This window comes from Camelus dromedarius, chromosome 7 (assembly GCF_036321535.1).
Source record: "Camelus dromedarius isolate mCamDro1 chromosome 7, mCamDro1.pat, whole genome shotgun sequence".
NCBI lineage: Eukaryota > Metazoa > Chordata > Mammalia > Artiodactyla > Camelidae > Camelus > Camelus dromedarius.
Window position 1 is genome coordinate 53,826,128 of NC_087442.1, and position 24,564 is coordinate 53,850,691.

A 24,564-nucleotide genomic window follows, 5' to 3' on the forward strand; every position below is an offset into this window, starting at 1 on the left:
GCATTTCCTGAGATTTACAATTAAAATTGTGATGAGCCAGACATACAAACTACCCCTTGTGTGACAAGACAGGTTATTTGTATTTTACCCAAATTATATGACATATAAAAGTTCTATTAAAAATTGATTTTTACCTATGTATAAGTACCTACATGTGATATATTTTAAGTCTGAATACTTCTTCAGCCCAAATTTCTCTTAATGCCTACTACCCAAAAAAAAAAAAAAAAAAAGTTCAATTTACTATTTATGCCCATGCCAGAGCCAGTTAATAAAAAATAATGGCTCTGACATTTTATATTTTCCAAGGATGATCAAATAAGGAATGGTCTCCAGACCAGAATAAACATTTATTTTGATTAAGAAATATTTAATCTTCCTTATATTGTCACTAGTCACCAATATTACTTCCTAAATTTTTAAAACTACATCAGGCACTGCATTAACTTACAGTATTTTATGACATTGTTTTTTTAAAGCTAATTTTAATTAGTAGAAAGACCAGTAATATTGAGAAACCACATTTCCAGTGTTACTGCTGTTTTGTGTGCTAATTATGTGGCTTGTAGCTAGAAAACAGTATAGAACTAAAAGTTTATTTTCACTGTGTAACTTTGAAGATACATTTATCTTGAGATACTCTTGACAATTTCACACTGGCTTTAGCAAAATAAGATATTCCTTACTGAATAAGGATGCAAAAATCCTTGTCTCTTTATGTTCATTCTCTTGTTTGTTCTTTCCAATATCCTAGGTGAATGCAGCGGGAATGGAGAATGTGGAATGATTAACGGCTTTCTAAGTGATTTCATAGAGGCATTAAATTGAGAATCAACTTTAAGAACCATTTGTTTGGTCATTTCTCTATACTTTCAACAAGTATTTAAGAGTTTCAGGTTTTGGACTTGACAGGCTGATTAAGGAAATGATAGTGCTGATCACCAAGAAATGTAAGAAGGGGCGACCATTTGCAAGTAACATTAGTAGCACTTCAAGTTCCACTTTAGAAGTGTTTTTAACCACTTCTGGACTTCTTGGAGAAGTTTTAGATATGTTTAAATATCTCTAATGTTTGATATCTGAATGATCTTTTCTTATTTTGTGAGCTGGAAAATTAACCTGTTTGAGAGTCAGCATCCTAAACATAAAATAGAATTAAAATAGCACACTCACTAGAGTACTGACCTGAAGGAAGACAAGCACGTGCACAGTATATACGAGGTGCCCTGAGAACCACACCAAGCTACACAAGTGAAACTTACTGACTGCTGTTAAGACATTTAAGTAGAAATTCCCAGAGGATATTCATGGACATGAAACTTAAGGATAGAGACCTGTAGATTTATAAATTTCAGTTGTAAAATAAAATTATTTTAATAGAAATCTAAGGAGCAATTGACCTCTCCTGACCAAAAAGTAGAGGAAAAGGGGCAGAGGCCAAAGACATAACCTTAGAATATATGAGCAATAATTCTAAGGTAGTAGAAAGAAAAATCAGATGACAACTGAGGAGCAGCCAAGATGTAAAAGAAAAACAGGACAGTGCAGTCAGAGAAGCCAGAGACATCAGACCTGAGGTCAGGTTCATGATGGAAAAGCACACACCTCATTCACAGAAATGTAGGTGCTTCTTTATATCCAGGAGGGTTGTCTCCAGCAGAATAAAAGATTAAGAACTTGAGATGTAGTAAGAGGTATTGTTTTAAACAAGTCTCTCTCCTTTTATCTCTAAACCCAATCAGCTGGTTTCTATTTGAAAAAATCTCTTTCACACATTTTCTCTCAGTTGCCATGAGAACTTCAGAGGATTGATATGCTAATGGAGTGTTCTTATTTCTCCTGCCTCAGACTCAGAGAACCATATTCCCAGAGAAAGAGAAAGACAATATGGAACATGAAGACAAGCCGACTTTACTCTAGGCCTGTATTAGTCCTCTCTGGGCTGTCATAATAAATTACTTCAGGCTGAGTATCTTCAACAACAGAGATTTGTTCTGGAGAACACAACTCCAAGATCACGGCGCCATCAGTGTTGGTTTCTGGGGAGACCTACCTCCCTACCTTCCTACCTTGTAGGTAGACGGCTACCTTCCTGCTGTTTCCTCCCAAGGAGGAAGGTGTGATGTCTTTTTCTCTTCTAAGGACCCCAGTCCTGCTGGGTTAGGGGCACTCTTACAACCTTATTTAACCTCCCTAAAGAATACACTGTGGGTGGGGTGGGGATTAGAACTTCAACATAAGAATTTTGAGTTCAGTCAATAACAAAACCTGAGATTACCAAAGGTGTACGGTGACTAACGATCTGTGAAAGTTGCTCTCATTTAGGGCTCTGGTATTACAATAGTGAAATAACAAGAGTATTTTTTGGTGAAAGAAGCAATTCAAAACAACATATGTACTTCTCTCCTACTAAAATACCGAACTAGCATTTCTCCCATATTTTCTGTCTTTGACTTTCTAACCTGTCCCCTGCACAGCTGTGAGTTACCTTCCTGAACTTTCAGTCAGACCTTCTGACTCCTCTCTTCAAAAATCTTCAATGACTCCCCACTGCTTAGTGAATAAAACTTAACATTTTAATTATACATTCACTTATCAATAACCCGGCTCCAACATTTTTTTTGTCTCATCAGTCACTCTACTCCTCAGCCACAGAGGCCTACTCTACTCATTGCTGCTTGGACTTGTCATTACAAAAGTAGGAGATCACGCCTGTGCTAACACTGTTTCTTCAGCCTGGAGTGTCTCCGTCCTCAAGGCTCACTTCTAAATGCCAGGGCTTCAGTGAACACTGCCTTGATCTCAGTGAGAAGAAATCACTCCCTAAATTCTCTGAACATAAGTTAATTATTTACATGTCTGTCTTTTCCAAAATACTATGAGCTTCTTAGGGCAGGGAATGTCTTATATTTTAACCAGGATTACTTAAAGACAAAACGCAAAAAAAACTTGTCTTCTAAGAGTCGAATAATTGCTCAATGAATGAGGAAATATTGAGGAAATGGGAAAATGTAGTTATTAAAAATAGTTATTAGAAATATCTGATAGGAGATTTTCTCTTCTTTACTTTTTTTTTTAAATCTAAAAACGTGTATAAGTTTTTTCTCCAAGAGATGAGACTTTTATTTTGTTAGATGAAGCTATGAACGTGTTTCCAATGATCATCTACATGGAAGAGGCTCAAAACAGAGACAACCAGGCTCGAATTCACTAGGCATTACAGAACCCAGATAGCCATTTTCCTTTATAGCAACAAGAACACAAAGAGGTAAATGTAAGGGTGAAACACTTAAAATAATCCCTAACTTCCTTGACCACATCAAGTCCAAGTCCCTGTCCCTCTCTTAACCCAGGGAAGAAGAGCAAAGTGTTCTGTGGACTGATAGTCTACTGGAGTAAAAAAAAAACCTTGCTCTGAGTTCACACGGAGTATCTTTTCCTAAGAAATTATATAGCAGCACAATTAAAATGAAATACTAATTGCAACAAGAAAAGATGGTGGCTGCAGAATATAACTCAGTCTTAATAGATTTTCTAATGCCTCTCTTTATACCAAAGGGGAGTAGCCCTTTAGCCAATAAAGTAAATTTTCTGATCTCCAAATGGGTACTTTATCCTCATTCGGGCTGATATTGCAGCGACATCGTGAATTTCTCAGACAGCTTTGTGAATCAGCAGAGTATTTCAGAGGAGAGCACTGACTGCTAAAAGCAAAGTCGTTATTTTTTAAACAGCCTTTAAACCAGGAGATTAAACATTTCATTTTGGGTCAAGGATGCATTTGCTCTGTTGAACTTGGAAGAGCAGAGAGGACTGAACCAGTTGGGAAGGAAGAGAATCAATGTTACTCCATCAGCCAAACCTCAAATTATACAGTTTCGCAGACCAATTGTTTTTGACTTTCTTTTCAGTGTCCATGTCTATAATTCTTATTTCCAAAGAGCTTAAACATTAATACTCCATGAAATATCATCATATATTTCTAAAGTATCTTTAAGAAGCCATTAACTAATTTGCTCATAATAAACTTTGAGGTCTAGAAAAAAACTTGTTCTCTTTCTCTTTATGTAGCCTCCAAAAAAAAAAAAAAAAAAAAAAAGAAATTAAGGGAAGAAAAATGTATGCTTTCTAATACATCCATTCAGGAAATGTTCAGAGTGCTACCATTTGCCAGGCATTGTGTTAGGTGCTGGAAATACTAAAGCAGTAAGACACGGAACCTTTCCTCACTCCTACTTACACTTAAGAACAGTGACTCATGACAATATACAGCGTTTAAGAGGCCAGATTAATTGGATTCAGAATATCCCCATACTTCTCTTGTTCTTTGTTCTGGTACATTTATGAGTGTTTTTGAAGCTTTCATGGAGTAAAATTGAGATTTAAGTCTGACTGACTCACAGACTTAAATGGCTTATTATAGACTTGGTTTAATCAAATCTTTAGATACATTTACATCAATAAAAAGTGGAAAGTAAAACGTATCTCATTTGGGGAGTTCTAGCCTCAGGCAGTATCTTTAAAATGTTATGCTGCATAAAGAATAGCCTTCAGAGTATAGCACAGAATATTTATAAAAATGCCTAATGCTGAAATTATACATTGAAGAAAAACATTTTCTTACACGGAATAATTTTTGTCTTATCACAGGCAAGAATACCGATTGATTGCTATGACTGGGTGTATCTTTCAATGTTCTGCACGTGCATTCCTGTGTTTGTTGACTCCTGTGTGTGTATGTGTGAGTATCTAGTATAGATAGTTAAAACCCCTGGCTTTCTTGTGGCCACTCACAAGCCTCAGTGTTCAGATCATCATTCCATGGTCTTACTGTTGCCTACTGCCAACCTTTTAAACTGATGTAAAATTCAAAGAGTTTACACTGCAGAATTTTTTTTTTTTAGAAGAGGTTTCTCAATTTAATTTTATCTGTAATTTTCCTATGTATGTATCACCTATACCATTATTTATAGGTTTTCAATTCACATTTTATTCTTAAGTACATTTAGCCTCATTTCAAACAACAGTAAATTGAAATCAGTTTGGTGTGTGTGTATACATTATACATACACACATATATGTTCTATAAAATAAAGTTAACATGTTAACTTCATAATTTATTTTATAGAACATATATATACTTTATTATAAAGTTAATATACAACTGTAAATATATGGCATTTAAGGCAAGGGTCAACAAACTTTCCCTGTAAACAGCCAAATAACAAATGATCTAGTTTTTGCAGGGCATACCGTCTCTCCCAACTACTCAACTCTTCTGTCGTAGTCCAACAGTAGTCCACTTGTGAACAAGTGGGCATGGTTGTGTTTCAAGAACACTGTAGTTACCAAATAGATGTGACCCCTGGTCTGAAGTCTTTTAGACTCCTAATCTAGACATATCCTACATCACCAGTGATAAGCATACTATTCTTTGTGAAACGATGTTCTAAAATAATTGTTGTTAGGTGTTATGAAGCTCATCTGACCCTTTTCTATTCCTTGAGTGGCCATTCCCAGCCCTGTAAGTATAGTGGATTTTTCGACAAGTTTTGCACAACACTGAGAAGGCTGAAAGAACCCATATGGGTATTTCTGGTTAGGAAGGGACAAGCATGATTTACTGATTGGCATTTTGAAACTCTAAGTGCTCTGCTGGCAGATGAAGAAAAACTGGTGCGAACGAGCAGGCTCAGAAATCTACAGGGTGTAATTTCTGATAGTACTCACCAGGTTTATTACACTCATTAATAAACTGTCAGCTGTCTCTTCACTAGTAAAATGTAGATGCATTGAGGGAAAGGACCTTGCTCGCACACTTGTTTTTGTTTTCCATGCATTCCTGCATAGCATAATTTCCTGACCAATTTTATTGAGTGAAATAGTAATATATCAATAATAAAGGATTAAGAAAATAGGAAAGTACAAATTTAGAGGAAAGAAATCTTTAAGTAAAGGGCATTCCAATTTATTTACTGAAGTAGGATTTCTTCTTAAGAAAATATAGATCAGTCATGGCATTAGGGAAGGACTGGAAGTATATGAAAAGCAACAGGCCAGTTTTGTGTATTAGGAAGGAGATGTAGTCAGAAGATACAAGCTTCCAGTTATAAGATAAGTAAGTTCTGGGGATATAGTATGCAGCATGTGACTGTAGTTAACAATACTGTATTGTATATTTTAAAGTGGCTAAGAAAGTAGATCTTTAAAATTATCATTACAAGAAAAAAATTTTTAACACTGCATGGTGATGGATGTTAACTAACCTTATTGTGGTGATCATTTTTTAATACATACAGACATCAAATCAGATATTGCACACCTTAAAGTAACACACTGTTATATGTAAAACTTAAAAGGAAAAAAAAAGTCAACTTTAAAGTAGCTCGTATGTGTTCCCCAAAATTATTAAATATGTACATGAAAACTTTATTGTGAATAGGTTGATGTAATTTGAACAAACCTTGATTTTCAACAGACTGGGAGTATTTGAAAAATTAAGTATATTGAAGTCTTACTGTTCCTTTAATTCATTTTTTAACATGGCATGTAATCTTATTACATTAGCTAATGTCCTTTTTTTTTTTTTCCTTGTTAGCAAGAATTAAATGTGAGAGACAATTTGAAGAAACACAGTATTGTCTACTAAACACTGAATTATCATTCAGGGGAGTTTTTTTTTAAGTACTACTTTTATAGTTTTCAAAGATTTTTTAGTTTTATCATAATAAGTCATCTCAAGTTAAAAGTAAAATTAATTCAAGTTTTGAAGTAGAATCCTTTTTAAAATCTAGTTCCTATTGCACATTTCATTAACATTGTAGTTTCCATGATACACACAGGCTTCCTACTCTAAGAGTGCTGCTACAGTTTGTTAGGCCATGATCTAAAATAGATGAAGGTCTCTACTTACACAATACAATTATCAGTTTAAAATAGTTATGGGTAATGGTTAAAAAATAATAATTTAAAAGTAGTTTTGATAAATATTTATAAGACTGGACTCTACTGGATCAGGAAGATATTTTCACTGAAGAATATAGACATTTTTTGGTTTTGATTTTATCTGAGAAAAAAGCTTATACTGAAAATTAGAGAAAAGATTGACAAAAACACGTTAAAATAGCTTTGCTTTCTACATTTCAGTATTACATTTGGTATTAAAAAAGTTGACCCTCCTTTGCTTTCTAATTATAAAATATTACTTAGACCAAATGGTTAGAAAACTGGGCTATAGAAATATAGTAATGCATATAAATCAACGAAGTTAGAACACTCCCTCATTCCATAAACAAAATGGCTTAAAGACTTAAACGTAAGACAAGACACCATAAACCTCCTAGAAGAAAACATAGATAAAACATTCTCCAGCATAAATCTCAGCAATGTTCCCCTAGGGCAGTCTACTCAAGCAATATAAATAAAAGCAAAAATAAACAAATGGGACATAATTAAACTTACAAGCTTATGCACAGCAAAAGAAGCCATAAGCAAAACAAAAAGACAACCTACGGAGAGAGAAAATATTTGCAAAAGATGAGACTGACATGGGCTTACTTTCTAGAATATATTAACAGTTCATACAACTTAATAACAAAAAACAAACAGCCCAATCCAAAAGTGAGCAGAAGACCTAAACAAGCAATTCTCCAATGAAGACAGTGAATATGTACATGAAAAAATGCTAAATGTAACTAATTATCAGAGAAATGCAAATCAAAACTATAATGAGGTATCACCTCACACCAGACAGAATGGCCGTCATTCAAAAGTCCACAAATGTTAAGTACTAGAGAGGGTGTGGAGAAAAGGGAACCCTCCTGCACTGCCTGTGGGAATATAGTTTGGTGCAGCCATTACGGAAAACAGTATGGAGATTCCTCAAAACAAAAACAAAAACAAAAAAACAACTAAAAATAGACTTACCATATAACCCAGCAATCCCACTCCTGGGCATGTATCTGGAGGGAACTCTAATTCGAAAAGATACATGCACCCCAATGTTCATAGCAGCACTATTTACAATAGCGAAGACATAGAAACCTGAATGTTCATCGACAGATGACTGGATCAAGAAGTTGTGTTATATTTATACAATGTTGTATTATTCAGCCATAAAAAAGACTAGAATAATGCCATTTGCAGCGACATGGATGGACCTAGAGATCGTCATTCTAAGTGAAGTAAACCAGAAAGAGAAAGAAAAATACCGTATCATATCACTCATATGTGGAGTCTGAAAAAAAGGGACACTACGAACTCATCTACAAAACAGAAACAGACTTGCAGACATAGTCAACAATTTTATGGTTATCAGGGGAAAGGGTGTGGGAAGGGATAAATTTGGGAGTTTGAGATTTGCAAATATTAGCCACTATATGCAAAAATAGATTTAAAATGTTTCTTCTGATCATAGCGAAAAAGAGTATGACAATGAATATATGTATGTTCATGTTTAACTGAAAAATTGTGCTATACACTGGAAACTGACACAATATTGTAAACTGACTATAACTCAATGAAAAAAAGTTAAAAAGCTGTTTCTTCTGTATAGCACAGGGAACTATGTTCAATATCCTGTAACAGCCTTTAATGAAAAAAATATGATAAGAAATATATGTATGTATATGCATGACTGGGACATTGTGCTGTACACCAGAAATTGACACATTCTAACTGACTGTACTTCAATTAAAAAAAAACAGTAATAATCTTCATTATGTATAAAGTACAGAAATGTTAAAAACTGTAAAAATTGTCTAAAATTAAAAATGTGGAAATGGATTGTCCTATTTAGGGAAAAAGTGGAATAAATTTTAAAACAGCAGTAATGATATTTTTAAATGATGGAAGTGTTATACATACAATACTATAATGATTACATAGATCTTACTCATCTAGTATGTGTGTATATGCATGTATAAAATATTAAATATATAAATATATCATAACTATAGTTTAAAAATATTAGTTATCACTAATATGTCGGTATGTCAATAATTAGTTTAAAATTGTTGAACAGGAGTATCTTTTTCAAGTGGCAATGTGTTTATAGTCACTTGCTGGACAGTATATTCAGCAAGAATTTTCTTTTGTTTACCTGTCTTTTCTAAATTCCTACACAGGAAGTATACTGTATTAAAAAATGGGTTATATTTAAATACACAACTTTTTAAAAAAATGTTCACCGGCCACATTTAAAAAAAAAACACTACTTAGTATATCAAAACCATGATTGGCTGATATGACTCAAATGTTAGTTAAGTGTCAGGTTTATAAATTCTTATTTTTTGGTCAGGGATGCTTTAAAGCATCCCCAAACTTACAATGTCTGTTTAGTGGAATAAAACATCCAAAAAGTATGTAATTTTTGATACAGCTTTTGCTTTAAAAATAAATTGATTCAAGTCATAACAGAGCATCTAATGGTGAATACTAATAAAGTTTAAATAAGACCTTTACTAAAAAGCTCAAATAGGTAATGCTTGAGTCAGGTGATTGCATTCTAAACAAGGATCTACATGTGCAAAATTAAGTGTAAGTTTAAACACATGTCTAAGTTTGCTCTGGTATTTATTTTAAGGTTGCATGTGTAAAAAACTCAAGTTAGAAGTTTAAAAATCTTTGATATCCATATAAACTGTTAGCATAAACCTGGACTTTAAACATTTAATTAGGGCAATGTGTGATGTACTGGGTTAGGGGACAGGAAGGTAGAGGGGACAGAACTACGCCTCTGAGCAGTCCCAGGTCCTGGCCAGGACTCTGCTACTGGCTGTGTATCCTCAGGCAAGTTACCTCACCATTCTGGGCCCTACTTCCTCATTTGTTAAGTAAGATGTTTGGACTTCATTGCTTCAACAACTCCTAGTTACAAAATTTAATTACTCTATGAATTCTAACAAAGTTGTCACTCTGAGAAATGTTCTCCACCATTAAAATAAAACCATGTAAGTTACTCTGAAAAACTTCTCCTCAAAAATGTTTTTCTGTTATTTTTAAAATGTCCAGAGTAGATGGTGTTTTCCAGCTTACAGGTTAACTTGATTAAGAAGGAAATTATTGTCCTTGACTATTTATGAAATCACTTTTATCAACCTGCAATCTTCACTCTAGATGGCGGCAACTCTGACTGCAGGGAGCAAACTGCCTGGACTGGTGACCCATTAGCAGACACACTGCTGAGCTTTCTTGCTTATCTCCTAACATTCCTTTCAGTTTATATTGGGAAGGCTGAGTAATGCAGAACTTGTAAAACAAAATGACAAATCTTTATAAAAAGGAAAAATGTGTGTAAAATATGTGACAAGCAGTATTTATAATTTTCAGCCAAGGCAAAACTTGTTTAACTATAACATGACGAGTTTTACATTTAAGTTTCTATGATTTAAAGGATCTTAAAATTTACATCAAGAATTTATTTGATAAAAATGTTTTGTGTATTTGCAAGTTCTTAGTATTTACTAAGTTTTCACTTATGTATCCAAATCCAGCCCTCCTCCAAAAAAATCCACCAAGAAAAAGTTAAAGTGTGTACATCACACAGTTACCTTATTTTACAGATTTCTGTTATTTTCATTGTTTAATACTTGTTTATCTTCTACGTTTTCAACAATACACAATTGTATAAAGAATAAACTTTTAAAATTAACTGTCCTATTAATATTCTTGCAAATATGTTTCCATTTTATAGAAACATTTATATACTATATATTCAGAAACAAAGCATATAGGCACAGTAGTAACTGAAAAATACAGTAGGAATCAAATTATTTTATATGTTGCACTTTATTTATAGTATTTTTCATATTAAATCACTCTTAATTATATATTTTAATATTAGTAACTATTATGCTAACACTTTTTGTTCATTGAATGCTTATTGTATGAGAGGCTATTAAAAGCTAATGTATATTTTATCCTTTATTCATGTGAACAATCTCTTTTGTGGCTGAGGGACTCTAAGATTTAGTGTGTAAATTGACTTAAAGTGAGGACCCTGTAATTCAAACACAGGCCTACTTTGAATGTCTAAATCTAATGCTCTCCCTGTATTTCCTTAAGAACTATATGGGCTCCACTTTTTCCATCATATAAATCTGTAAATTTAACTAATTTCCACTTTTGGAGATTTAGCTGTCCTACATTTCTCTTAATTACCCCAAAATGTTTTTATAAGTATTTTATACATAAATTATGTGAAAGTCTGATATTTCTTTAAAATGAGTTAATACTATGCGTGTATTTTGAATTTTGTATATAATTGTCCATCAATCTGCACTTCCATTGATGGTTCCACATTTAGAATTCTGAATTATGCATACCCCTTGCCTGAAAACTTGTCACTGATGTTAATTAAAATCAGTAATATTTGGAACAGAGGGTCAGCATCATTCAGGATAAGATAGTCTTCCTTCTGTCCCCCTTATTCAACAAAGAATTAGACATCCATTTAGCAATAGACATGTCCATGTAGAGGTTGTGGGATCTAACATCACATCCCAAGGGACTCAGAGAGGGTCTTGCCCTCCTCTGCATCTGGGAATAGGCATACAGATCTGGGTACATGCTGGGGAACAAGAAGAGCAACCCACCTGCCCAAACCCCTCTCACTGGAGTCAGGAAAAAAGCCTGAGAGTATTGACCTGGACAAAATACCAGGCAAGAAAGAAACGGTAGTCCAGCTGCCCAGAGAAGAATTCAAGCACATCATGGGATAAAAGGAAAATCCACAGATTTAGGCATAGTGAAGATCCTCTGGGAAGTTTTACGAGCAGCCCTCCTTCCCCCACCCCACCAAAGCAACACTGCATAGAACTGAACTATGTGAGAATGGCAACCTCTCCCACAGGGGCAAAGAAGAGTTGTGAATGCATGTCCAGTTACTGCAGTGGTGTCACACGCAGCTGGAAAACCCCTTTCTCTGCAGAGACACTCAAGTTCTGAGCTGGGACACCCATGATTGGGAGGAGGGAGGAAAGCTGAAAAGACACATAAGAATATGGAAGGGCATAGGAGACACCCTTACTGCTGACTGCACTAAGCAGGAAGTACTCCTGTGGGCTTCTGGCAGTATCATTCCCAAGGATTTCCCTGCTGGGACTACAACCACCCCCAGTTCCCCAAGTGTGGAACCCACACCTCTTCCCACTCTGTGGCCAGCTCCTTGTGTGCACTTTGAAGTACCGCTGTGTAAACCAGCTCTGGCAGACAGGGAGTTAGCTCAGAAAGCAGGTCAGGGTCTCTGGCATAGAAGAAACTACAGACTTGCACTGCATTGCCAACTTCTGGGTAACAAAAAAGAGAGGTTACCAGTGCCCAGACTGGTGAATTGTAATAACCAGAGAGGACATACCAGCTTAAGAATTCTGCCGCAAAATGTATGGAGCAAGTGTGTCTGTACAAGTACCAGAGAAAAGCAGGACAAATTAAGAATATATCCCACCAGAAGATAACAAGTAAAGCTTCAAGCAGTCTACTTCCAATGTGAAAACAGCAATACAAAGCTCCAAGGAACATGGAAAATCAACTGAACATGTCATCACCAAAAGGTAACAATCCTCCAGGAACTAAACTCAAAAGCACAGAATTTGGCAATTTGGCTGACAACAATTCCCAATAGCTGTTTTGAGAAAGCAAGCTGCAAGAAAACATAGAAAGACATGTCAACAAAATCAGGAAAACAATTCATGAACAAAATGAGAAATTTAACAGATATAGAAATCATAAAAGAGAACCAAATTCTGAAGCGGAAGAATTCATTAAACAAAATGAAAAATGCAAGAGAGAGCATCAACAGTAGAAAAGAACCAACAGAAGACAGAATCAATGACCAGAGGCCAAGAACTTTGAAATAACCCAGTCAGAGAACAATGAAAAAAGAATGAAAAGGAGCTAAGACAGCCTACATGATCTACAGGACACCATGACATAAACAAATATTAGAATAATTGAAATTATAGAAGGGGAAGAGAGGGAGAAAGGAGCAGAAGATTTATTTAAAGAAATAATAGCTGAGAACATCCCGAAACTGGGGAAGCTGGACATTTAACTTTACAAAGGTAGTAGATCACACATTATATTAATTAAAAAAGACCTTCTCTAAGGTACATTAAAATGTCAATACCATCATCAAAGATAAAAAATTAAGATAGAATCTTAAAAGATGTAGTCAAAGATAACAAATTATAAAAGTAGCCAGGGAAAAGAACATGCCAGCCTACCAAGCAACCCCCACTGAGCTGTCTTCAGGTATTTCAACCCTGTAGAACCAGGAGAGTGGAATGATACATTCAGTGGGTTAAAAAAAATTGGTGGCCAAGAATATTCTATCAGGTAAAGATACCTTCAGACATGAAGGAGAAATACAGATTTTTCCAGACAAATAAAAGTTAAGTGAGCTTATCACCAATAGATCTGCCTTGCAAGAAGGGCTCAAAGGGTTTTTTCAAGCTGAAATGCAAACATACTTATCAGTGACATGAAAACACTGAAAAATATACAACACTCCGGTTAAGTAAATATATAGTAGTAAGACTTAGAAAACAGTATGCACTATAGGTTAACCACTTAATTGTAGTATATAAAATCAAAGGAAAAGTTTTTTTTTTATATTATAGTTACCATTATGTTTTAACAAGCATACAATATAAAAGAGGTAGATAATGGTGTCAAAAATATAAAAGGTGTGGAGTAAAATGGTGAACCTTTTGTAAATGATCAAAGTTAAGATGCTATCACACTAAAACAATTTCATTTATGAGATGTCTTATGTAAGCCTCATGGTAACTACAAAGCAAAAACCTAGAATAGATGCACAAAAGATAAAGGAAGGAGAAAAAGAGGACACCACCAGGAAAAATCACCAATTTACAAAGGTAGGCACAAACAGAGAGAAAAAACAGTTGATACAAAACAAACAGAAAACAGTAAGATGACATTAGCAAGTCTTTGCAGGGCTGAACCTCTGGGAATCTATGATGAAGAAGAGGGCAGGAGCTTGCAACAACCAGCACTCGTTTCTTGGCCGACTGAGTTCCTGCCTGTAGAGCCCAAGCAGTAATCCCAAATCAGCAACTTTGCTCACCTGCAGAACTAAGTCAGTGGCACATTCTGACTAGGAAATTATAAGCTGGCACACTATTGAGTGTAGCCCCAGCCCTGACTAGAAGGACTGGCAAGAACACCTAGAAACTGTAGCCCAACGACATTTGAGTAGATAGCCCAGGTAACCAAGTTGATTGCCACCAGAGAAAAGCCAGTGCTGACTGCAGAGGGTCCCCTGCTATGCTCAGGCAACGGAGTTAATTCATCTCCCTCCTAGAATAGCTCCTTCCCCCACAGCCCCACCCCACCCCATCCCCCCTCCCACCCACCAAAGAGCCCAACTGAGAAAATCTGAGAGGTGCTTGCAGTTGGCCCATTCTGCCAGGCAGGGAAGCTGAGTTATAGCCCCACCCACTGCTGAGTAAAGCTCCCTGCCCTGTTCCACTATAGAGGCTGGCCACAATACCTGGAAAACCAAACAGTCCACCAAAGCTTGAACAGAGTCCAGCAAGCAAAGCAGGTAGTCTGCAAAACAAAGCCAGTGGCTGCATTCAGTCAGGGAACTTGGGGCATGGGTCAGCTTGAGTGAAGACCGCACACAAAGAGCCTTACTAGCGTTGGAGATGATCCTCCAACTGCAGCCCAGCAGGGAAACTAATTCAGAGCCCCCCCCCCCACCTTTGTGAATACAGCCTTCAGGCCTTCCAACCAGGGAACCTAACCAGAGAACACAGGAAGCTACATAGTCCATTCAATAGCACTGCTTACATTGGTGCTTGAACAGAGAGAACTGCCTGCGGTTCTCTGCAACTGCAGAGCAAAACTGGTGACCTCACCTGGCCAGGGAAGTCAGCGTGCACTCTTACCTGATTTGGGTCCCCCAAACAACAAGTTCTGTAGGACCCAGTCTCCATCCCTTTGCTCTGCCAGAGAAGCTAATTTATAGCCCTAGTTACTGCTGAGTATAGTAGCCAGTCCCAGCAGTCTAGAAAGCCTGACCAGAGAACCCAGGCAACCATGGAGCTTATCCTTAAGACTTGCAAGGGCAGGGAACTAGGTAAGCAGTCCCACCCAATGGTTCTAAGCCAGCTGCACCTCCCCAACCTCAGAGTTCAGGCAGTAGTAACCTTGCCCCAGAAGAGAATCTGATAGTAAGCGCCACCTTCTGAGTGACATTACCAGCAGATATGTCCAGTCCGTTAAACTCAGCTGACTGGTAAAGGACTGTCTCAACCAAAGCAAACCCATAAAGTCTGGAAGAGGAGTCCACTGAATGTGGATGTGCAGATACCAACACAAAGAATAAAGGATCATGAAAAATAAGCTACACCACTAAAGGAAAGTAATAAAGCTCCAATAATTGACCCTAAAGAAATGGAGATCTACAAAATATCAGACAAAGAATTCATAATAGTCCTTTTAAAAAGGTATGATGAACTACAGAAACACACAGACAAAAAATTAGGGAAACAATGAATTAAAAAAATAAGTTCAACCAAAAAATAGAAGTCAAGCAAAACACACGTGCAAACTGCATACAAACTAGAATCCTAGAGTTGAACAATATAATGACTAAAGAATTCAGCAGAGAGCTTAAAAAAAGACAACTATGCAAAACAATCAATGACCAAAAAGACAGAAAATTTGAAATTATCCACTAAGAATAGCAAAAAGAAAAAAAGAATGAAAAAAAGTAAAAGCCCATGGGGTTGATGGGACATAATAAGAAACAAAACAAAAAAACAACAACAAAAATACAATATCCGCAATATGGGAATTTCATAAAGAGTAGAGATAAAGGTACAAGAACGTATGTTTAAGTAATACTGGCTAAAAACTTCCTGAAGTTTCTTGTGAAAGAAATGAACATCCAGTAGAACCTGAGTAGGACCACAACAAGACACATTGTAAATAATGTGTCAAAAATCAACCACAATTCTGAAAGAAACAAGAGACAAAGGAAGGTACAAACAGGAGAACCTGTATATGACTGGGTCGATTTCTCAACAAAACTTTATAGGCTAGGGGAGAATGGGATGATATTTTGAAAATATTGAAAGGAAAAAAAAACCTGTCAACCAAGCATTCTATACCCAGCAAAGCTGTCCTTCAGAAATGAAGCCAAATAAAGACAGTTCCAAACAAAAGCTGACAGATTTCATCAATACTGGACCTGCCTTGCAGGAAATGCTAAAGGGAGTTCTTTGAGTAGAAGTAAAGGGAAAATAATTAGTATCTTAAGAATATAAGAAGGTAGCATGAAACTTAATGGTAAATACACAGCCAAAGTTAGATTCTGAAATGTAATAATGGTGATGCGCAATTCACTTACAACTCTAGTGTAAAAGTTAAACACTGTAAACAAAATAACTATACTAAAATAATTTATTAGTTATGCAATATTAAAAAAAAAAATGTACGTTGCAACACCAGTAACCTAAAATGTGATGAGAGGAGAAGTAGAAGTTTAGGAATTCTATCAATGTTATTAGTTTAAAATAGATTGTTACAATTTTACAGTATATTATGTAAGCCTCATGGTATCCACAAAGGCAAAACCTGTAGTGATTACACAAAAGAACCTGATAAAGAAGGCCCAGGAAGGTTGAAAGAGATGGGGGAATAACCCATTGGTGGAGCAGTCAGAACATACACACTTATCAATTAAGTTCTATGTCTTATATGGGTGTGGTCTGTTGGGCCCCAAAACAATTACAACAGTAACAGCCAACATCACTGATCACAGATCAGCATGACAAATGTAATGACAATGAAAAAGTTTAAAATACTGCAATAACTACTAAACTGTGACACAGAGACACAAAGCGAGCAAATGCATGCTGGAAAAATTGCACCTACAGACTTGCAGACTTAACAAACCTTCAATTTGTAAAAAACTCGGTATCTGGAAAAGCAGTAAAGCCAAGCAAAATAAAAAGGTGTGTCCCTGCCTGCCCCCCTCCCTTTCTCTCTCTCTGTCTCTATACATATATACACACACACTCATATACACATACACACACACACAAAATAGAATTTTATTCAGCCAAAAAACAAAAAAGAAATACTGCAACTTGTGACAATATGGATGGTCCTTGAAGACATGCTAAATGAATTAAGTCAGAGAGAGCCAAATACTGTTATGATCTCACTTACATGTGGAATCAAAAAAATCAGTACAAGAGATCAGATCTGTGGTTAGAGGTTAGAGTTAGGGGCAATTAGCTCAATATGGTTAAAAAGTACAAGTTTCCAGTTATAAGATAAGTAAGTACTCAGGAGATAACGCACAACATGATGGCTACAGTTAACACTGCTGTATAATTTAAGAGAGTAAATACTAACTGTTCTCATCACAAAGAAATGTCTATATATCTCTACCTACAGATATAGATTTTGATATATATTGTATCTATATAAGATGATGGATGTTAACTAAGCTTGTAATCATTTCATAATAATGTAAATCAAATCATTATGCTGTTATGTCAATTATATCTCATTAAAGCTGGAAAAATTGTATGATCCTCTTTTTCAGTTTATTTCATTTATTTCTAGAATTGAGGTGAATTTTTAATACAATGAAACTGACAGATCTTTGGTATACAACTGGATGAGTTTTGACCAATGAATTTAACAATGGAACTAACACTTACTCAACTGTGGAACATTTACATCATCCCCCAAAGTTCCTTGTGTCCCCTTTCATCAATCCACACACTCACTGGAAACCATTGCCCTGATTTCTGTTACTATAACGTTCTTTGTGTCTGCTCTTGACTTTCATATAATGGAACCATGTAATATGTATTCCCCTGTGTCTGGCTCCTTTCACTCAACATAGTATTTTGGAGACTCACCCAGTTTATTTCGTGCATCAATAGTTGATTTTAAATTTACTGAAGTATACCAAAGTAAAATACTGAAGTAGTATTCCATCGTATGTATATCCTACAGTTTATTAATTGATTCTCCTAAAGATGAATATTTGGGTTTCCAGTTTTTATTATAAATAAAGTTCTTGTACATGTATTTTTATGAACGTAAGTTTTCATTTCATTTCCCATCAGCAATGTGGGAGTGTAAAAAGTTTCAGTGACTGTGTTCGATCCTCTTAATAGAGAAAAAGCATGTGACAAAATTCAACCTCCTTTCATGACAAAAATCGTGAACAAAGTGGGATATAGAAGGAACATACCCCAACATAATAAAAGCTATAAATGACAAATCAAAAGCTAACATTATACACAATAGTGAAAATTTGAAAGCTTTTCCTTCAAGATCAGGAACAAGACAGGATACCCACTCTCACCTTTGTTATTCAACATAGAACTGTGAGTGTTAGTGAGAGCAACTAGGCAAATATTGAAATAAAAGTCATCCAGACCAAAAAGAAAAGTAAAGTAACTGATAAGATGATGGGATCTTATATACAGAAAACATTAAAGAGTCAAAAATAAAATCCTTAGGAATAAATCTCATCAAGGAAGTGAAAGACTAATGTGAGGAGAACTACAAAACATTAACCAAGGAAATTAAAGATAACTTAAATGGAAAGATAACACATGTTCTTGGATTGGAAGAATTAATATTAAAATGGCCATACTACCTAAAGCAGTCTACAGGTTTAATGCAATCCCTATCAAAATACTCAGGACATTTTTCACAGAACTAGAACAAATCATATTAAAATTTATATGAAATCACAAAAGACCCAGAATTGCCAACACAATACTTAAGAAAAAGAATGAGGCTGGAGGAATAACCCTTCCAGACTTCAGACAATACTACAGAGCTACAGTAATCAAAACAGCATGGTATTGGTACAAACACAGACATATGGATCAATGGAACAGAACAGAGAGCCCAGAAATAAACCCACACACTTGTAGTCAATTAATCTTTGACAAAGGAGGCAAGACCATACAATGGAGAAAAGACAGTCTCTTCAGCAAATGGTACTGGGAAAACTGGACAGCTGCATGTAAGTAAGTAAAGTTCTAATACTCCCTCACACCACACACAGAAATAAACTCAAAATGGCTTAAAAACTTAACCATCAGACAAGACACCATAAACCTCCTAGAAGAAAACATAGGTAAAGCATTCTCTGACATAAATCTTAGCAACATTCTCCTAGGGCAGTCTACCCAGGCAATAAAAATAAAAGCAAAAATAAACAAATGGGACCTAATTAAACTTACAAGCTTTTGCACAGCAAAGGAAACCATAAGCAAAACAAAACGATAACCTACGGAATGGGAAAAAATATTTGCAAAAGATGAGACTGACAAGGGCTTAATTTCCAGAATATATAAACAGCTCATACAACTTAATAACAAAAAACAAACAACTCAATCCAAAAATGGGCAGAAGACCTAAACAAGCAATTTTCCAATGAAAACATACAAATGGCCAATATGAACATGAAAAAAAATGCTGAGTATCACTAATTATCAGAGAAATGCAAATCGAAACTACAATGAGATATCACCTCACATCAGTCACAATGGCCATCATTAAAAAGTCCATAAACGATAAATGCTGGAGAGGGTGTGGAGAAAAGGGAACCCTCCTACCCTATTGGTGGGAATGTAGCTTGGTGCAGCCATTATGGAAAACAGTATGGAGATTCCCTAAAAGACTAAAAATAGACTTAACATATGATACAGCAATCCCACTTTTGGGCATGTATCTGGAGAAAACTTGAATTCAAAAAGATACATGCACCCCAATGTTCATAGCAGCACTATTTACAATAGCCAAGACATGAAAACAAATTAAATGTCCATTGACAGATGAGTGGATAAAGAAGCTGTGGTATATTTATACAACAGGATATGACTCAGCCATAAAAAAGACTAAAAATGCCATTTGCAGCAACATGGATGGATCTAAAGATTGTAATTCTATGTGAAGTAAGCCAGAAAGAGAAAGAAAAATATCATGTATCGCTTATGTGTGCAGTCTAAAAAGAAATGAACTTATTTACAAAACAGAAACAGACCCACAGACATAGAAAACAAACTTATGGTTATGGGGTGGGGGGAGGTGTGGGAGGGATTAATTGGGAGTTTGAGATTTGCACACACTAACAGATACATAAAATAAACAGCAAGTTTATACTGTATATCATAGGGAACTCTATTCACTATCTTTTACTAACTTATGGGGAAAAAGAATATGCAAACAAATACACGTATGTTCCTCTATGACTGAAGCGTTGTGCCGTACACCGGAAATCGATGCAACATTGTAAACTGACTATACTCCAATAAAATCAATCAATCTATAAATATGGTTTGGTTCATTATCTAAGTAGTGCACTGACTGTGTTAGTCTAAGATCTCAGAGAAAAGGATGCTGTAGTGATATTAAATACATAAGGATGGTATTAAGGGAAATATCCATGTAAGGCAAAGCGGGGCAGGGGCTGAGTAAGACTGGGAGTGTTGTCAATCCACTATGTAAAACTGACTCCAAACCAGGAACAAGAAAGGAATGGGAAACGGTATACCAGTTTCCTAAGGTTGCTATAACTAATGACCACAAACTGGGTATGAACACTGAGTCAGTCCAAAATCCATCCTCTCACAGTTCTATAGGCTTGAAGTTTGAAGTGAGTATCAGCAGCGTCCTGCTTTCACTGAGACTCCTTCCTTACCTCTTCCTAGCTTCTGGTAGTTGCTGGCAATCCTTGGCCTTCTTTGCTTTGTAGCTGCACCACTCTAAACTGTCTTTAATTTCTGTCACATGGCCCTCTTTCTTTTGTGTCTCTGAAAATCTCTCCCGTTATAAGGACACCAGTCACTGCATTTAGGGCTCAGTCTAATCTGGTACGACTTCATTTTAAACTGAGTTCATCTCTAAAGGACCATATATCTAAAGACGGGAATATTTACAGCTGCCAGAGGTTAGGACTTCAACATATTTTGGTGAGGCCACTATTGTACCAAGAATAGGTGTCCAGTCCTTTGGGTAGGAAGTCCTCGAGCCAAAGCCAGCAGTTCAATTCCTGGGTCTCCTTAGCACAGATCTGCCTTAAGCACCTTACTGCTTTAATCACCAGCAGTGAGCTGCCCAGGAGTGACCTCCATGCCAACCTGTTGATAAATTTCAGACTATGGCAGCTGGGCCTTCGGTCACTTGTACCCCCTGTGCTGGGTAACATTCTCACGGCTACCACACGTACCTTTCTGTAGAATTGTGTACTTTCAAATGTCTGCAACAAATTATTGTCAAAATTATGTCAGAAACTTTATTTTCAAAAAGTTTCTTATAAGGTATCTGCAAACTTAATTGGTGCATCAATTGGCAGGTGCAAGTTAATTATATGGGTACTTAATTGCTAATTTCCTATGCAAATCAATATTTGAACTTTTAATTCTCAATTGAGCGTGCATCAAAATGGGATTTTAACTGCTCAAAGTAATGGCAAAATTTTTAAGTGTATTTTTGTGCCTCCATAGAAGCTTGCTCTAAAATTGTCAATATGGTCTGGTTTGGAAGCATAACACTGGTAACACCGTTTGATAGGTAAATATATTAACAAGGGATTCTCTTTTTCTAGAAATATAAACTTCTAGACAGGGTCCAAATATTTTTATGTCTTAAAAATCCTAAGTGTCCATCTTATTACAATTCCCAAAGTGACAATTAGGAGAACATTAAAATCACATCTACAATATCATATATATTATATATGTTAGGTATATGTATTTTAATATAAAATATTATTAACATTGTGGAATCTATCTTTATAGTAAGTATACATATATATGGAAATTATGTATATTCTTTCACTTACATATAAATGAGGGCCATAATACATTCTATTTCGGATCTGTAGTAGGCAGAATTCTAGGATAGCCCTCAAGATTTCTGCCAGTGGTACACATACATCTCAGCTGTTCAAACACGAGTCTATCTACTGCTGTGAAGGGATTTCTGCAGATGTAATTAAGGGCCCAAATCAGTTGAATTTAAGATAGGGAGTTTATCGTAATCCTTTGAGCCCTTGAAATCTGAAACTAGAGGTCAGAGATGGGGGAAGTCAGAGTTTCAAAGCATGAGAGTGATTTAACACAGTACTGTTGTCTAGAAGTTGAAGCAGGGGACTTCTGGGAACTGAGGGTGTCCCCTACTCCTTAGCTGACAGACAGCAAGGAAACAGGAGACTCTGTACCGCCGTCCAAGGAACTGAATTCTGCTATCAACAAAAAGGAGGCTTAGAAGCTGTGATTTCCCTAGAGCCGCCACTGAACACTTTGACAGCTGACTTGTGGTAACTGTGAGCAGAGACTCTAATCATGCCATACCAGATTTCTGACTAATAGAACTGTGAGCTAATAAGTCAATTTCTTTTTTAATTGAAGTTGAGTCAATTTACAAGCTGTGTTAATTTCTGGTGTACAGCAAAATGCATTTATATATTGTATACATATATATATTCCTTTTCATATTCTGTTTCATTACAGGCCATTAGAAGGTATTGAATATAGTTCCCTGTGCTCTACAGTAGGGCCTTGTTGTTTGTTTTATATATAGTAGGTAGTATTGACAAATCCCAAACTCCCAATTTATCCCCATCCCCTTTCCCCTCTGGTAACTGTAAGTTTGTTTTTTTCAAGCTGCTAAGTTTGTGCCACAGCAATAGAAGAGTAAAATAGTATCTTATCTTTTAATGCAGTAATATAGCATTTTACTTTTTTATTTTAATACATATACTTCTGCTGTGTTACTGTCAATGGCTTGATACAGCCTTTTCTAAGTTTCAATGAGGTTTTTTTCCTATGATCAGTTTTGTTATGTGAAATTACTAGGTAAAGGCATAAACAAAAATTTAAGGTTTTCTACTCAAATTTCCACAATTGGTCAAAATGTTCTTGCACTTTGTATCTCTATCAGAAGAATATGAATATGTTAATTTGTTTTCTACTTATCAACAGTGACATCATTTTTTCAATCTGATAGAACAAAATGGTGTTTCTTTTCCTTGGTTTATATTTCTTTCATTGTTAAAAAATATATTTCACATACATAAGCTGTTTAATTTCTTATTTTGGGTCTTAATTTATTTCAGGTATTAATTTTTCTACTTATGCAATTAATTTTTAAAATGTACTTGTTAAGTTGTTTATCCCTTAGGATTGGTATTTTCCTTTCCTCTGTCACATATGCCGGAAATATTCCAGTGTGTAATTTGTCTTTGACATTTGTTCTGCTATTTTTTTTTTAATGACAAAAACATTTAAAACCATTTCCAATGAAGAGCTGTGTATCAATCTTTCCCATAAGGCTTTAGCTTTTGGAGTTCTTCCTTTTCATTATTTAGCTTTAAAAAATTTTTTAACAGTATTTTGCAAAAAAAAATCTTACAAAAATTCTACCTTATATTATGCTTTAGCATTTCATGTACTTAGTTGCACCATCTGCAAACAAAAGTAGATGTGTGTCCAAAAGTTAAAATAACTATTATGATCTTAGTAAAATGAGGTAATTTTTTAAAACTGGTTTATATTATAGAGTTTTCATCTTTATAATCATGTCACACTTGCAAGAGTAACTTTGGGATTGTTAAAAGTTCTTTTTGTTCTTTTAAGACAGAATTTTTATCACAGAAGCAAGCCAATTGACTGATAGGGCTTCTCACTAAATTAAGAAAAGTTCTAAAACACATTTTATGTTAAATTAGCTTGTTATGAAAAATGCAGAGGATGCCAAAATCTCTCATGATGCCCTCCTCCAAAATAACTATTTGAATCCAGTAATGCATAAAAGGGCAATACGTCACAATACATTGGGTCTATTTCAAGAATGTAAGATTGACCGTAAGGCTGGTAGAACATCTGAAAATAAACTTCTACAAAGAATAAATTCACTACACTTACAGAACAGAAAAATCATATAGTAAATATAAATAGAAAAATCAATTGGTAAGTTTCAATGGCCATTTAAGATAAAATTTCTTAGCAAACTGGAAAAAGAAGGGAATACTGTTAATCTGAAAACATATCCACAAAAATCGTATAGAAAACACCAGACTTAATAGTAAAATTTTAAAAACACTTCTCCTAAGGCTAGGAACATTGCAAGGATACCCTCTCTTACTACTTCTATTCAGCATTTTACTGGTATCATTGCTAATACTAGGAAAGAAGAACAATGGAAAAGTGTTAAGGAGTAGGAAGTAACAAATACAAAGATGGGTGTTATTGTGTAAGTAGAAAGTCCAAAAAGAACCTATACACAAACTACAAAAACTAAAAGCTAATTTAGAATATCAATATAAATCATTTTTATATTAATATCCCAGCTACAAAGTTAGAAATGAGAAAGTTAAATAACATTTATAATAACCAAAGCATTAAACACTCTCAAAAAATTTAGTGTAAGATTCATAACAACTCTATAAAATACAAGAGAAAATAAAGATTATACAAATCAGTGTCTGAATATATACGATTTTCATGGATTGCTAGCTCAATATTGAAAAGATCTCAATACTTTGTGAACTGA

The 24,564-nt window shown here is 35.3% G+C and overlaps 1 long non-coding RNA gene across 2 annotated transcripts in view; it reads right to left on the reverse strand.

The window, feature by feature from the left end:
• Positions 1–24,564, reverse strand: part of LOC135321689 (uncharacterized) — a 688,254-nt gene that overhangs the window by 438,729 nt on the left and 224,961 nt on the right. The window lies entirely within an intron of this gene.